Source organism: Nesoenas mayeri, assembly GCF_963082525.1.
Source record: "Nesoenas mayeri genome assembly, chromosome: 1".
Classification (NCBI taxonomy): domain Eukaryota; kingdom Metazoa; phylum Chordata; class Aves; order Columbiformes; family Columbidae; genus Nesoenas; species Nesoenas mayeri.
In genome coordinates, this window is record NC_137541.1 from 56,063,806 (window position 1) to 56,078,385 (window position 14,580).

The 14,580-nt window shown below is 40.8% G+C and overlaps 1 protein-coding gene across 1 annotated transcript in view; it reads left to right on the forward strand.

The window, feature by feature from the left end:
* PTPRR (protein tyrosine phosphatase receptor type R) overlaps positions 1–14,580 on the forward strand; it is a gene marked incomplete at both ends in the record, with an annotated part of 148,050 nt that overhangs the window by 98,321 nt on the left and 35,149 nt on the right.

Consider the following 14,580-nt stretch of genomic DNA (forward strand, 5'->3'; position numbering starts at 1 on the left):
GCAAATAACTATGTACCATCACCCAAACTTACACCCACAGTCCGTTTCCCCCTGTCTCTAGCACCTCTTGCAAATTACTTCAGATTAGCGTGGGTAGATGTATGTTTTCACTCCTAGCTCCATATCTGCTTTAAGTTGTACCACATCCCTTTTCTTTCCTGTTGCAAAGAACTAAAAGCTCTTCAAAGCACGTGACATTCATTTCTGGGAGTGGATAATTCAGGCAAATTAGCCCACCCTTGTTTGGAGAAATTCTTCTGGGTCAGCTTCATAGTCCTTTCAGATGCCAGGGAGTGCTCAGTTTAGCACGCAGCCCATGCCTATCCTTGGTTTTGCCTTTACCGACTTGTGAAGGTTTAGTCAGGAATTTTGTAATAATTTTATTGTATTCCCAGGTCTCTTATCTGGCGTTTATTCTTGTTACTCCAGTTGCTACTGGTTTTAGCTTGTACACAGGAAACTGCGGTGCCAATCAGTGTCGTTCCCAAGGTGACAGGAAACCCTGTTTGGTCAGATGTTGATTGTGCTTGTCTTTACTGCTCCACCCATTGGATTTTCTTCCTTTTTGGCTTAAGTTAAGACAAATTAATCAGTGGCCGCCATCTGGTAGACAGTTTCGGTGGTTTTGCAGTGATTCGTCCAGCTGATCTTTTGAAAAGTAATGCACAGCACAAGAAACTGAGGGGAAATATCCATGTTAATATTTAAATGCTTCTTGAGGCCTAGGATCAGACGGGTCATTGTTGCCCTGGGCACACGAGTAATTTGAGTTCTGTGAGTAATCCCCGTGCTTCGCCGAGCAGTAGGTTTGGGTTTTTGAGCACTGTTTGGTCAGAAAGTTAAACTCAGATGTAGCTTTCTGATGTGTGGTTTCCTCAGCTCCCCTCTGCCTCTGCTTCATTTCTGTGGTGGACCATTCCAGGCAGGGTTGCTGTGACCGCTTCACCACCTGTCCTCATGTGCAGGTGGAGTGGGACATCTGGGAAAGTGAGGACGTGCATGTTAGCTGAACTTGGATGCTCTGAGTATCTCGGCTCAGACCATAGCAAGACATGTCCATCTGTGACATTTACAACAAAATATATGACCTTTTCACATGGGCAGCTTGGAAATGCCATGTTAAGGGACAAACAGTGGGAGAAGAGCACCAGTTTCATTATGAGATTGGTTTGTAAGCAGTATGTTGCATCTCATGAGCCCTTGCCTAGAACCCATAGGTACCAGTTTCAGCAATATAAACAATGAATGTAGAAGGGAGCATCCCTATCAGATATACAGGAGCTTGGCATTTACAAGGAAGGCTAATTTTTAAGATTGGGTAGATTTATAGAAAAGTGTCCTTGAATCCCCCCAGTAATGTCTGAAAAAGACTAATGCTTCAAATTAAAATATTCACCTTTCCTCTTGTTCTGGAATGCATTTCTCACTGATCATGGCATTCCTTCTGGCCAACTTTTCTGCAGAGCAACCTTAAGCTGAATTTAGCTCAGTTCCCCTTAATTTAAAATGTTAGTAACAGACACACAACACAGTTAAAGAAAGAAAAACATCCAAACATGTCCAAAACTGCAATGTAAAATATCCAAGTATACCTTTGAATTGCAGGAAGCCATGGACTGGACAGTACTTACTAATCATCCAGCTTATGTCGTAGCCATCAGTTGACATTCCAGGCCATGAATCTCTTATTTGAATGCAATCATAATTCATTTTATTTCTGTGCCTTGTCAAGAGAACACTTACAAATTATGACAGTTGATTAATTATACTACTTCTTTTCAGAAAAAAACAGTTCTGGAAATTCAGCAGAGATCTCTTATGCAGTCAGAGCTAGTATGTACAGAAAGCTTAACATTGCTAGCTATCAGTAATGTCCCTTGTTTGCAAATACATCTTTCCTCAAAGAAGACTGCATGTAAATCTCTGGGTCAGACCATTTCTCAGCTCTTGTGGGAAATTCTCTTAAACATTTTTATTAATATAGTACCTGAGAGCCTCGGTCAATGGTCAGGATCTCTGTGCAACGCTCTTCATACACACAAAAATTAAATGATCTTCTATCCAAAAAACTTACAATCTAAACCTCAGACAAGGTAGTAGATGTGTACAGACAATGAGGCAAGCCTCAGAAATGGAGCAGCACTAGCATCGTGGCAGAGGTGAGGATGCCCAGAGTGTGCTCTGAGAATGGCTCAGACCAAAAAAATATTTGCCCAGAAGCATTAGCTGATTTCATACAACACCGGCGTTTCAGCCGGATTCTTGATAGAGTTGTTTGTCTACTTCGGTACCATCACACTCAGGCTGATGCATCAGTTTGGTTTGACTTTGAACCTTCACTTGAGTATGTCCAACATGTTTCAGGAGCTCTTTTTATTGTTTTCATAGTAAAGCAACTGAGACATTAATTGGCTAAGTGACTGATCCAAGATGATATTGCAAATCAGTGCCCTATCTTCACAAGACACCCAGACTCTTGAAATTTTCATTCCGTTCTTTAACTGGTGTAGTCTATAAGAAGCTACAACAGTGATATATCTTTCTGGGACAGGGTCTTTCCTTATGCTCCCTATCAAAGAATATACTTTTGATGCTTAACAAGCTGTGTGCATTGTTGTTATGGCAGCTATAATTATCCCTGTTATGTTAGTACTGTGATTTGATAACAGGAGCAAAACAGAACACAGCGACTTCAAATAACTGCTCAAATATGCGATAGGCATCAGAAGGGGAAGTACTGTATATAATTCCCACACAGAAAAATGTCGTTAAGTACAATGTTTCTCTAGGGAACTTGGTCCCGATGCTTCAGGGTGACCAGTCACAGCTCCCTGGAAAGGTGAGCTGCCAGCGAGGGATGGGGCTGGTGCTGCCAGGAGGCAGCTGAGCCTGCCCTTCCGCTCCCCACCGTCCCCCTGGCAGCCGCATCTCCCGTCTTCGAGATGTCTCAAATCCTTCCTGAGTCGTAACAAATTCCACCAGAGCGCTGCTGCATAGTCCAGAGACTTTCAGTTCCTTTCCCTGGTTTTGATGGTGGACGTAACAGCGCAGACTTAGAACAAATGAAGGAAAACAATCAGAACGGCAGGAAAGTACACAACAGCTAATAAATTCAATTTGCATGGTCTTGTTTCGCTTTAGACTCTACTTAGCTTGTTTTGCCTCAGTGGATTTATAGAGGTATCTGGGAAGAGAATTTGGCCCACAGAGCACAATACTGAATAGGTTTGCAGAAGAAGGCGGCATTGTGAAAAGCAGAAAGCCAGTATTGTAATTAATCCCAAAGGTAATCCTCTGGCTACAGAGAATGCGTTCACAATTTACTGATAAGATTAGAATAAAATAAATGTTTTGTGCTTCATCGCAAGGATTTTCCCAAATGTAGATGGCTTAAATACCTCTCTAGTCCCCATGTCTAGTGTTCACTATTGCCTGGCTCCCAGCTATGGAACTCATTGTCCTGGGACAGTGCAGAGGTCATAAGGTGCACTAAGAAAGCTGTCCAAAGGGAAAATCACAGAAGACACCAGACACAAAGATGTGGAAGCAACCTTTGATTCAGGATGTTCCTAAACTACAGATTGCCAGAAGCTGGAGGGCACACTAAAAATAAGCAACAGTGTTAATTAAGTTATCAGAAATTCCTGCTTACTTTGTTCTTGTGCTCTTTCCCTAAACCTCCTCTTGCTGGCCATTGTTGAAAACAGGATACTGGTCAACCTTTGGTCTCACATAGGACACCGAATTTATGTTCATATTTCTATATCACTCCCTTCAATGTATGTTGATCTATCCTGTGTTACATCATTAGCTGTATGGAGCCCTGTGTCTTGAGAGCGTTTGTTCTGAGATAGATGGGGTGGAGGTTGGGTTGGGAAGGAGTTTTGTTTATCTTTCAGATATGACCTTTCCTCCTTTCTCTCTATTTCATAATGCAATGCAATATGCACTTAGAGGAACACAGCTTTTATCAGAGTCCTGACGTATTTCTTCTCTATTCAAATTCATAGAAGTGAATTTAAATCAAATCATTCAAGTTTGTTAATGCCATAAATCCTTTGCTAATAGAGAACTATGAATCTGAAGCAATGATATTTATTTCTCTCTGAAATTTCCAGTCTGTATGGGCTCATTGATGGTGTGTATGAGGAAGAGCAGATCCAGAAAGCCTTTGCTTTGGCCAGTGCCTTCATCTCTGGGCGCAGGTACAGATGCATTTCACTTCTCTAGAGCCAAACCGATGCACTCCCCTATAGGAATATCTCTCATGAAGACAGGTAGTGGCCAGGACCATGGCCTTCAAGGGATCTGCTGAGCTCTCTAAAAAGAAGCTCCAGGTCACTTACCTGTCTGTCCCTCATCAGCTGCTCAGCCGTAAATGAGACTGTACAGCTTGGCAATACCTCTTAAAGGTCTGTCTGATCACTGAAGTACAAGATAAAGTGCACCCTGGTATGCAGACTTTTACAGCTGTCTTTTAAAAGCATTCAAGTATTGCTCCATTTCAAGTTGCAAGTGTAAGTGGATTTCCTAAACTTCATTTTCAAAGGGAATTCAGGCACTTTGCACATTAATATACTTGTTTGAGCAAGCCTTCCCATAGAAGGCAATGCTGGAAAGCTAGTCTACTGAAGTGAATGAAGAAGAAAAAGCTGTAAAGAGAAAATGGTTTATATACCTAGCTGAGATGTCAGCTCTGGAAACTTTAGAAGTAGCTAAGATGGGGACCTAAGTGCATATATATGATTCCTGTCTCTAAAAGCCTAAATCCCACCAACTTGTAGTATAACTTAAGCACAGAAGTCATACTGGAAATGGGACTGTGCCTCCTAAAGTGTATGAGCTAAAAGCATCTTTGGTCTGTATGGGCAGCCTTAAATGCTTAGTCCACTGTGAGACTGAGTGGAGCAGTTTCACCGTCTCCCTTTGGAAATGTCCATAGATGGCGCAGCTCTGTTGAGCAATGGCGTGGATCTGGAGGTTTTACATTCTCCCGGAACTGCTGCTGTTCAGTAATTTCTTCAAAGTGCACTAGCAATTCATTTGTCTGCTTGGAAATCTTGTGTGTGACACTTGCAGTAGTTTAAAGATAAAGAAGACTAAGTAAAATAAACAAGGAATGTGCTTTTTTATTATCTTAAGGTTGACAGGGTGTAGTAAACGCCTCTTTTGCCAGATGTTCCTTCCTGTCTTTCCCAAATGGCAAACTCACCAGGAAAGAACTCATTGTACTGATTAGTCTTCAAGTCACAATAAAAATTAATGTTACTGATACTGTTTGAAGATACTACCCACTTACATTAAGAATACTCCTACCCATGTCTTTTTCCAGGTCAGCTGGTTAAAACCTCAAAAGAATATTGAAGGACATTAATGTGTGAATAGATTATATATTTGTTTATTTGGATTTAAGGGTTGTAGATTATATTCCTTAAATGAGCAGCAGGTGCAGGATCAAGGTAGAGTTTGTGCTTAAGGGATGAATTAGTATGGAATATATGCAGCTTAATGGACTTATTGATAAGGCTCCTATTAAAAAAAAAACTCACAAACTTTATCATCTAAAAGCTGAAAAATCTAAGATCAGAACCATAGGGCTGATGAACTAAACAGTAAAAAATCTCAGTTAAGCTATCTTAAAAAAAAACATTTCCCAGAATCTATTGCTGTAGTGTTACATCTCTCCATTCTCATTTATTAGATCATTCCCTCAGGCTGTGGTTCTCTGAATATGACAGGCAGGCACCCTCTGGGCGTGCTGTAGTGTTCAGCAAAGAAGTGAGCCCTGCGTGTGCTAGGAAAAGTGATCGGGCTTTGCACCTGGACAAGATATCGAACTGGGAAATGGGGGTGCCTGGCTGCAGCTCCTCCAAGGAGATACTTAGGAACTGAAATCGTAGAGGGGCCACTCATACGAGTATGACAAAAAATATTTTGCAAATTGATTTTTTTTCTAATTTTCAAGCAAAAGATACAGCAGACAGAATATGTGGGATTTTTTAACAGTTGTTGTTGACTTACCTTAAATAAATGCCTTATATGAGCTCATTAAGTGGTGCATTTGTTTAATCTGTGCAGCCCTAGCAGCTAATTGTTATTCCTCTCCATTCTCTCTTCCCTTTCCCTATTCTTCTAATCTCTTTTGTTTATATTCATTGTAGCTTGGTTTAAATTAGCATGCGTGTTAATCAGAGAGAGAACAGGTCATCCAGTATGTTTGTGCAATGGGGCCTCCAGTATGTAATAGACCAATGCTGTAACGCAAGCAGATAATAATAGCAATGAACAGGACTGCATTCAATTAAAGCTCTACCATCTAAAGCAAATTAACCATAAATTAGTAAACATTTATTCAGCTCTTTGAAAAAGCAGCTCAAATAATCACAACAAGTTAGCATCTTCATCTGTTTTTACTTCTGAACACTTAACTCAGTTTTTACTCATACTGAAAGCACATATATGTGAATATGAATCAGAGATCGAGCTTTATGTTACCATCCAAGTTTTATTGCAGAGAGAAGTTTGCGTGACAAAACGCAATTTGATTGTAGAAATAATCTACAGGAAAAGATGGGAGGTTGTATAAGCTTTGCATTTTTGAACAGTCAGTTCCCGTAGCTGAGCGGTGTAGCCTTATCGAGGGCAGAACAGGAGTGAATTGGCAGTACATTAGAAAGCATGATTAAAAGAGGGAAAGTTGAAACTACTCTCATGTCAGCTGTTTTCCTCTACAGGATATTGAGCCATTCCTGTCCTAACCAGATACTGATTGCTTAAAACTTAGTCCAGAAGTACTTGTCAAAACCGTTTCCTCAGTTCATTTTGACATGCTGAGCTGTGAGCAGATCCGGAGATTTGTTTGCAATTTAGTGCTAGAGGTATTGGCCTGCTCTCACTCGTGGCTGTGGGAACAAGATCAGGCCCTCTGGAGAGAACACGAAGTGCCTCCACTTTCCAATAAAACCATTTAAAATGTATACCTGGGGCTGCTGACCTGTTCCTATGGACTCAGGGAGGGCTGGAGGATGCTGCCAGGTGTTGCCAGGAGGTTCCTTGTAGCTAGGAAGCTGCAGAGGACTGGAAGCATTGTCTCACAGCAGCTATATGTCCCTCCTCTTCTCCTTTCAGTAGGCTCACAGCTTGCTGTCATCACTTCCAGACCCCTTCCTCAGAGGGAGAGGCAGGAAGCATCAGTTTTTCAAGTGACAAATAAGTGGGAAAAAATAATAATACAATACTGGAATACTGTGAGAAGAGACGTGTGATAGAGCAAACGTGAGTAGAAATAGCAGATGTCCTTTCCAAGAAGGTGCACAGGATCAGTGTACTTCATCCTGTGCCCTCTCTTGTAGTCCTGAGCTTGAATATCTTCCATCTGTGGCTTTCTGGTGATAGGTATTAGCTTCAGTGTTATATGTAGGTTACTCCCTCTGCACTATAAATGAGGTCATAAAATCCTAGAATCACAGAATGTCTTGAGTTGGAAGGGACCCACAAGGGTCATCAAGTCCAGCTCGTTTCCCTGCATACGACAACCCCACAGTTCACACCATGTGTCTGAGGTCCTCTGGTTGGTGAGGACAGGATGCCCACACAAATGGCTACAGGATTCATCTCAGGTGCAAATGACTGTGAGGTAGAGTAGAAATATTATAAATATTGGCAATACTAATGATTGAATTGCTAAGAATGCTTGTGGAAACACTGGGCTAATATCTGCCTATCTGTCCAGGATCTCCTCTCTGGAGAAGAAAAATCAGAGCCAGAGGAAGGTTAATCCATGAGAGGAGTAAGGTTTTGAAAAGGAGGCCAGGAACCTATAGAAGAAGAGAGGTCCAATGTTCCTAGGCATAATAGGAGGACAGTAGGTAACTTCTGTGTTTCAAGTAGCATGGGTATGTCAGGGAATAGCAGAATGATGGGAAGATCAAATTTTGACCACCTGCGCACCAAAGCGCTGAAGGTGGAACTCTGGTCCTGCATTTTTTGTTTTCATGCATAGTAAAGTTTCTGCAAAATGACTAAGCATGAGCTGAGTTGAAAAGGTCCCTTTGTCAATTTAGATTGGCCAAAATACATATTATCATTTAATGCAAAGTAAATCAGTTCTTTTATATTCATTGTTACAGATTTTCTATCAAAATCAGTTTGTATTCTTCTGCTGTTGTTTTTAAGTAAATGATTGACATAAATAATATGGAATCTTGAAGTCACTTGAAGAGTAATTTCCTTTAGAGAAGACTGTCAAAACAGTTGATTGCGAAATGACTTAAGGTAATTTGAGAAATGACACAGATTTAGGGAACCTTGAGTTTTAGTCCTGCTTCTAACACTAATTCTTCTTTGGAATTGTTAGTTGGTTGATCACAGCTTCTGATTTCTGAGTACTGCAGTTTGGGTGTGATGTAGGTTTGGTTTATTTAGAAGTGTCGATAACTCCAGGTCTGAGTGGGTTCCTAAGAGCTACAGCACTTGTTCAAGTGAAAACCAAGGGCAACCTAGAACTTTGAGCAAGTAAAGAAGGGATCATTTGGGAAACTGAGTTTTATCATCGCAGATTGGCTAATCATAGCATCTGCAGAGCAGTGCTTCATAGGGCACCTAGGAGTGTAAAAATAAAAAGTACATTATGTGCAATAAGTTCTACGTGCAAATATGTATTTCTTAGTATGACATTCACATAATTGCATAATGAAGTTTTTATTCATTATTTCCTCAAACTAATACTGGTGATATTGATTGAACTTTATTGAAAGCAGGAGTAAATAAGAAGATAATTACTTTAACAGGTATTGTATGTTATCAGAACTTGCGGGGTTTTCTATCAGAATATTCTCTGATATGTGCTGCAGCACAACAGAAAACTGAAATTTATGAGTTTGACATTTCCAAGAAAATAATGTAGTCCTAGGAAAAAAAAATTAATCTTCTTTTTTCAAGTTTGAGTGGTCAAAAATGGAGTTGTACCACATGCTTAGAAGTCTTGTTTGAGAGAGTATGCTGATGGTCAGGAAAAAACCAAGAGATTACCACACCCATTAATTTAACCATACTCTCATTCAGCCCTGCTTTCCCAAGACATCTAGTAGTATAAGCAGTACAAGGTATATTTCAGGCTAGCATGTAGAGAGCAAGAATTATATATAAGCGTTTGTGAAAAGCACATAAACTATTCTTATGCTTGTTAAAAACAAATGTTTAACAATGCTGTGAATGTTACTTTAAAATTTATCAAATTACATTTCTCTTCAAATGAGAGTCCTCTCTTAACCTTCTGAGGACTGACTATAAAAGGATATTATAAATCTGGATCTGTGAAGAAGTGTCCTAGCCATATATTAGAAGATCTGTGTTACTATTTGCCCAAGGCTGAAAGAAAATAGCAGTAGGTTCAGTCCTTGCAAAGGTTATTTTAACCCCTGTGTATTTCTAGTTTTCTACATTTTCAACACTGATTTTTCTTTATGAAGTCAATGGGAGTTATGCAGTATTCTGTTTTTATTGATTTTGTATCAAAATACGGGATTAATAACAACATTATATCCTTTTCTGATTTTCTGTGCTTTTGACACCCCTCCGCAGCTTTGCGTAGCACATTTTTTCATCTACATGACCATGTTTTCTCTAAGCTATTTTGCTATAAGCGGCATGAAAGCTGAGAACTATATTGTTTTCCATTGTCCTTTTTTTACAAATTCATAATTTTTTCCTTTGAATTACCCTACTGAAACATAAAACTAGATGAGCAGGTGAGGTCTGGCACCAGTAAGGTGGCAAGTGATGGAAACCACGTGCCTAATTGTGCTCTCCCAGTGCAATTGCAGTGCTGCAGCCCCCCCTGAATTCAGTGCATGTGCTGATGAGATGCATCAGCAAGGGAAGAGAATCAGGACCCACGTCTAGCACTAGAGAAATAAAAAGCACGGGGGAATCGCGGTGTTTTTCACATCACCCCTGCAGTAAAACCCAGGGAGAACAGCCCTGCGGAGCATCCCCCGCTACAAGTGGGATCTGAGGAACCAAAGCAGCCAGGGCCTAGCGCCGCTCTTCCCGCTAATTAATGTCTTCCTTCCACCCACACGGCCGCCCCCGCTCCCTTCTGGGCCTCACAGGAGCTCGGCAGCGGGACGAGGAGCTCGGGCGCCAAAGGAAGCGCCTCCTACATCTGCAGCGCCAGGGTCGGAGGGCCCTGGCTCTTGGAGGGCAGCAGCCAACACCGCCGCTTCCAGAACCAGGGGAGAGAATCAAAAGCCCAGGACCGGGAGTCTGGGCGTTTCATTTTTCAGGAGTACTGAATAAACACGGGAATGTGTATTTAAAGAAGTTACCCAGCTTAAATAAACAACTGGGAAAACGTATTGGGTAATTGGATTTTCATAATCACCAGCTATGGCTTAATTGTAAGGTCGGGGAAGACCTGGAAATGACCTCACTAATGATTAATAGGCTTCAGTAACCTGGTGGCCCTCCGAGGTGGACAGGTGGAGCTTCCTTTTTAGAGCTTTCAAACAAACATTGCTGCTTTTTTTTTTTTTTTATCATGGTCTGTAAGAAAATCTGCTTCTGTAAATATGTTATTAAAAATACTCCAGTGGCTTCTCATCAGTGGACTCGTTCCTGTTACTCAGTTGTAAAGAGGGCTGTGAGTATGTAGTAAGACCCCACTCTGGGCTACTAGACAATACACAGACACAAGTGGTTTCCTGATTGCACTTATTCACGTACCCAAGTGGCTGCCCCAGCTGGTGAAACTTCGGAAGAGTTACTCTCATGCTGATTTTAATGTAATATGTTGTCACGAATGTTTACAATTCCTCAGATTCCTCACATGATGCTCTTCCCCATCAAACACAACCTCGAGGGGATGCTGGGGGAGGTATGTCATAACAAAATCTTCTCTAATTTGGCACAGACTATTAAGACAGGGAACATAAGGAATATAAAGTTATTTAAAGATAAAAAAAGGATTGTAAACATTCAGAAATCAGGGAAAGCCCATGTGTATGGCTCTTTCACTCTAATTTGAAATGGAGAAATACCAGTATGCATTCAGGAGATATAAATATATATATCCAAGAAAAATGAGTTGTCTGACTTGAAGTGTCACTGGTCTGATTGTGATTCCTTTATTCAAAACCTATTGGATACAAGGGATAGTTACAAAAAATGGGCTTTGTTTTATACGGCACCTCCTTGTTGCTGTGTGGCAGCCTTGTCCAATCTGTCCAATAAAGTGGCAAAAGGTGGGTTCCCTACCTAACCTCTTTCCACCCAAGTAGTAAAAGAGAAGAGAATTCTGGTTTTCTACTCTTTTCTACAGAAAGTGAAGAATTTAGCTGTCAGAGGAACACAGGGAATCTAAGGAGTTCAGAGCAGGACCTGAAACTATAAGCATCTTCTATTAGGACATACAAGCCCATGATGGGTTCAGGCCCTCCCTCATCTGTCAAGACAAGGCAATAGGTCCTGTTTCCAGCCCTGTTCCTCAGCATGGTGTTGAATGCTATAAAGAAGTCTGTGTAATTAATGTTAATATTGGCAATAGTTAGAATTGCTAATGTAAACATTATTAAAATATTGTTATTAACTGAAGCATACTTCTTCAAAAGTGATACCTGTTTTTATGGAATAATTACCTTGAGAGCTATTATCTATTGTATACCCTCTTATGGATTTTCTAAAAAGACTGCTACCCTTTAGGTAATTATTTTCTGCCCTATATTCAGTTTTTATCCAATGTGTAGTTTTTAATATGTTAAATATGCAGCTAAAAACTATTTATTCTTTCCAGAGTAAGTTATTTGATTCTCAACACTGGTATTCGTCAATAATCCCCATAAATGGTAAAGGCTGTAAACTCAAAGTTATAATTAGATCAGGTATATTTTTTGTTGTTGTTAAAAAGGAAATAGCCTTTTTGCCAAGACTGTCAGTTATAACAATGTAAAAGCCAAAGAAAATATTAACATTTTCACTGTACTTTGTTACTGAACAATGTGAATACTTTTCCTCTATATTAGGAAATCTCAGTCAGCTCTCCCAGAAGTATGTCTGGGTCTAAATCACTACCCATTTCTCAGCCAAAGGTAGCTTAAACAGTTTTGGAGAGGTTCATTCCACGCCTCTTCTGCGGATTTCTGGACTGTTTTCAAAAGACTGGATTTGCGATATACGCCCTCGGAGCCACCTGTTTGAGGGACTGCCTTTTTCCACGGAATAAATTGCTAGTCCTGGTCAGAAGAGGCGCTTTCGCAGGAGGGCTTTTGTGAGAAAGTGGTCTAACAGGATGTTTTCCTTGAGAAGTGGCGATGAGCGGGGGGACTGGCTTCCCCTGCAGACGGGGGCAGTCCCCAGGGAGCTGGGATGGGAACATGGTGCAGGACCCTCTGCAGGGTCCATCTGAGAGCGGCCACTACAGCAGGCTCACGGTGTGCCCACTTCCCACCACTCCAGATTTGGGAACAAGCACTAGTACCCCCAACAGGGGCTTTGGTATGATGCAGGGTGTGAAGCGAGCCATGAAACACTACTGGTAGCTCACACGTGTATGAGTGTAGTCTTTTCTGCTCAGGATTCTACTTCACTTCTGCCTACGTCCTAGCAAAATTAGTAGGATCATACCCCACCTGCTTCTCTCTGCCAGCAGAAATTGTCCTCATCCACCCTGGAGACAGGCAGCTGCCTTGGCTCCGTCTTGCCTCTTCCACCCCTTCTTCTGCCGCTGACTCACTGTTACCACCTGGGAGCCTGGGCAGAAAAGCTCCTGCTGTCACCCACCCATCACCTAAGCTGAAATAGGCTTATGACAGTATGGCACAATGTCAGATTCACTGATTCCACAGCGTGACCTTGTCTCCTGGCCATTGTTGTTTTGTGTTTTGCTAAGTGACAGGTGAGTGACTGAAGTCATTTCTATTCACGCGGACTGACATGATAGAAATGGTCTAATTAAAAACAAAATTACTGAGGAATCTGCTGACATGCATCAGAGGAAGGGAAGTGCATCAAAGTTCTGTCAGAACAAATAAAAAGTGTTATGTTGACATGGTTACAAACAAAGAAAAAAGCGATAAACCCTAGGAGTACTTATTCTGGTGTCAGAAGGAGATCAGAAAACAGAACAGTGCCACCAGCACTAAGTAAGGAGTCACAGTGTCTAAAATAACATGTAATTTGCTCAAATATGTGTGCATACAAACACCTATGAGCAACCAATAAATAAAGGACAGTAAAAAGCAAGTATTAACACAAGCGACTTTTGTTTCAGACCAGAGGAAAGCATTCCCCCAATATTAATAGTACATGCCTCACAGATACTATCTGGTGATATCTGTACGATATTAATAATAATATGTGGTATTACTATAAAAGGGACAGTTGAATCTTAACAACATCCCAGTGTCCAGAGCAGTGCAGAGTTGTATTCTGATCTGGCAGGATGACTATTATGAGAGAATGGAGATAGGGATCTTATGTTGTGGTTGGATACATCTGAGCATGGTAGAGCAGTTAAGAGCTTTAAGAACTCCCCTGTAAGTGCACATTAATCAAGAGACTATAATGTGCAGAGGTAGGAATGAAACTTGCATTGTCATATCTCTGTGCATAGCTGCTTGGTCAATGTTAGAAACGTTTACACTGAGCTGGGTATCCGTAGCCCAGTTCTGACAGCTGAACCTTACAGTCTTGTAGTACTGATTTCTGATTAGTAAACACAAAAACTTTGATTAATGCTTACATGTGTGTGTTTAGCCATCACAATACACAGAGCATGGATTTATTGCAATCAATATGCCTAAAGTCAAGGACTGAGTAGATAACATTTGATCAATGGGTTGAAACTATGAAAAAAGACCATTTTCCTAAGTGTTGTTTGGAGAAAGTGACAAAAAGAATGACACTTAGACCAAGCACACAGAAGTGTGCTTTATTTGTATTTCCATGGCTCAGAGGTATTGTTGAATCCACTTTTATTTTCCTATAGAAATGTGAAATGTTGACTTATTTTATTGACCTGCAAGAGATGTTTGTCATTTCTAATAACCCCTCTGATTCTGTGACCATCCTTCCTCCTGGGATGCAGCTCATTTATTGTGGTTTATTGCCTCTCCCTTCTCTTCTACCTAGCATGAGACATTGTCCACTGCCTTGGTAGTCACAATGTGTGCACTATATTTCCACTTATTTTTGCTGATTTTATCACTTTTTTCCCCTCCATTCTGTGTATTTAATTTGACAAGATTCTTAAAACTATGGGTGATATAACTGTGAATTTATTTCCAGGTTGTCATACGTATCAGTTAGAAATATATCCTCTTTTTTTTTTTTCCTGTGAAACATTTCTTCCTTACTAAGTTGTCAATTTCACGTTTGACATCCACAACAACTAAGGAGCATATAGAGAGCAGTTTCTGCTTCTAAGTATAATCCAAATAGTTGCTCCCTAGCACACTTCTTGCAGCATCTGTTATTAGATTGAAGAGGTAGGATGGTAAGTAAAACCTTGGTTTTTTGGCCACCCAGTGCTTCCAGTGAGGCCAGTCTTGCAGTCTTTGCATACCCGAATCTCCCAGTGACTAT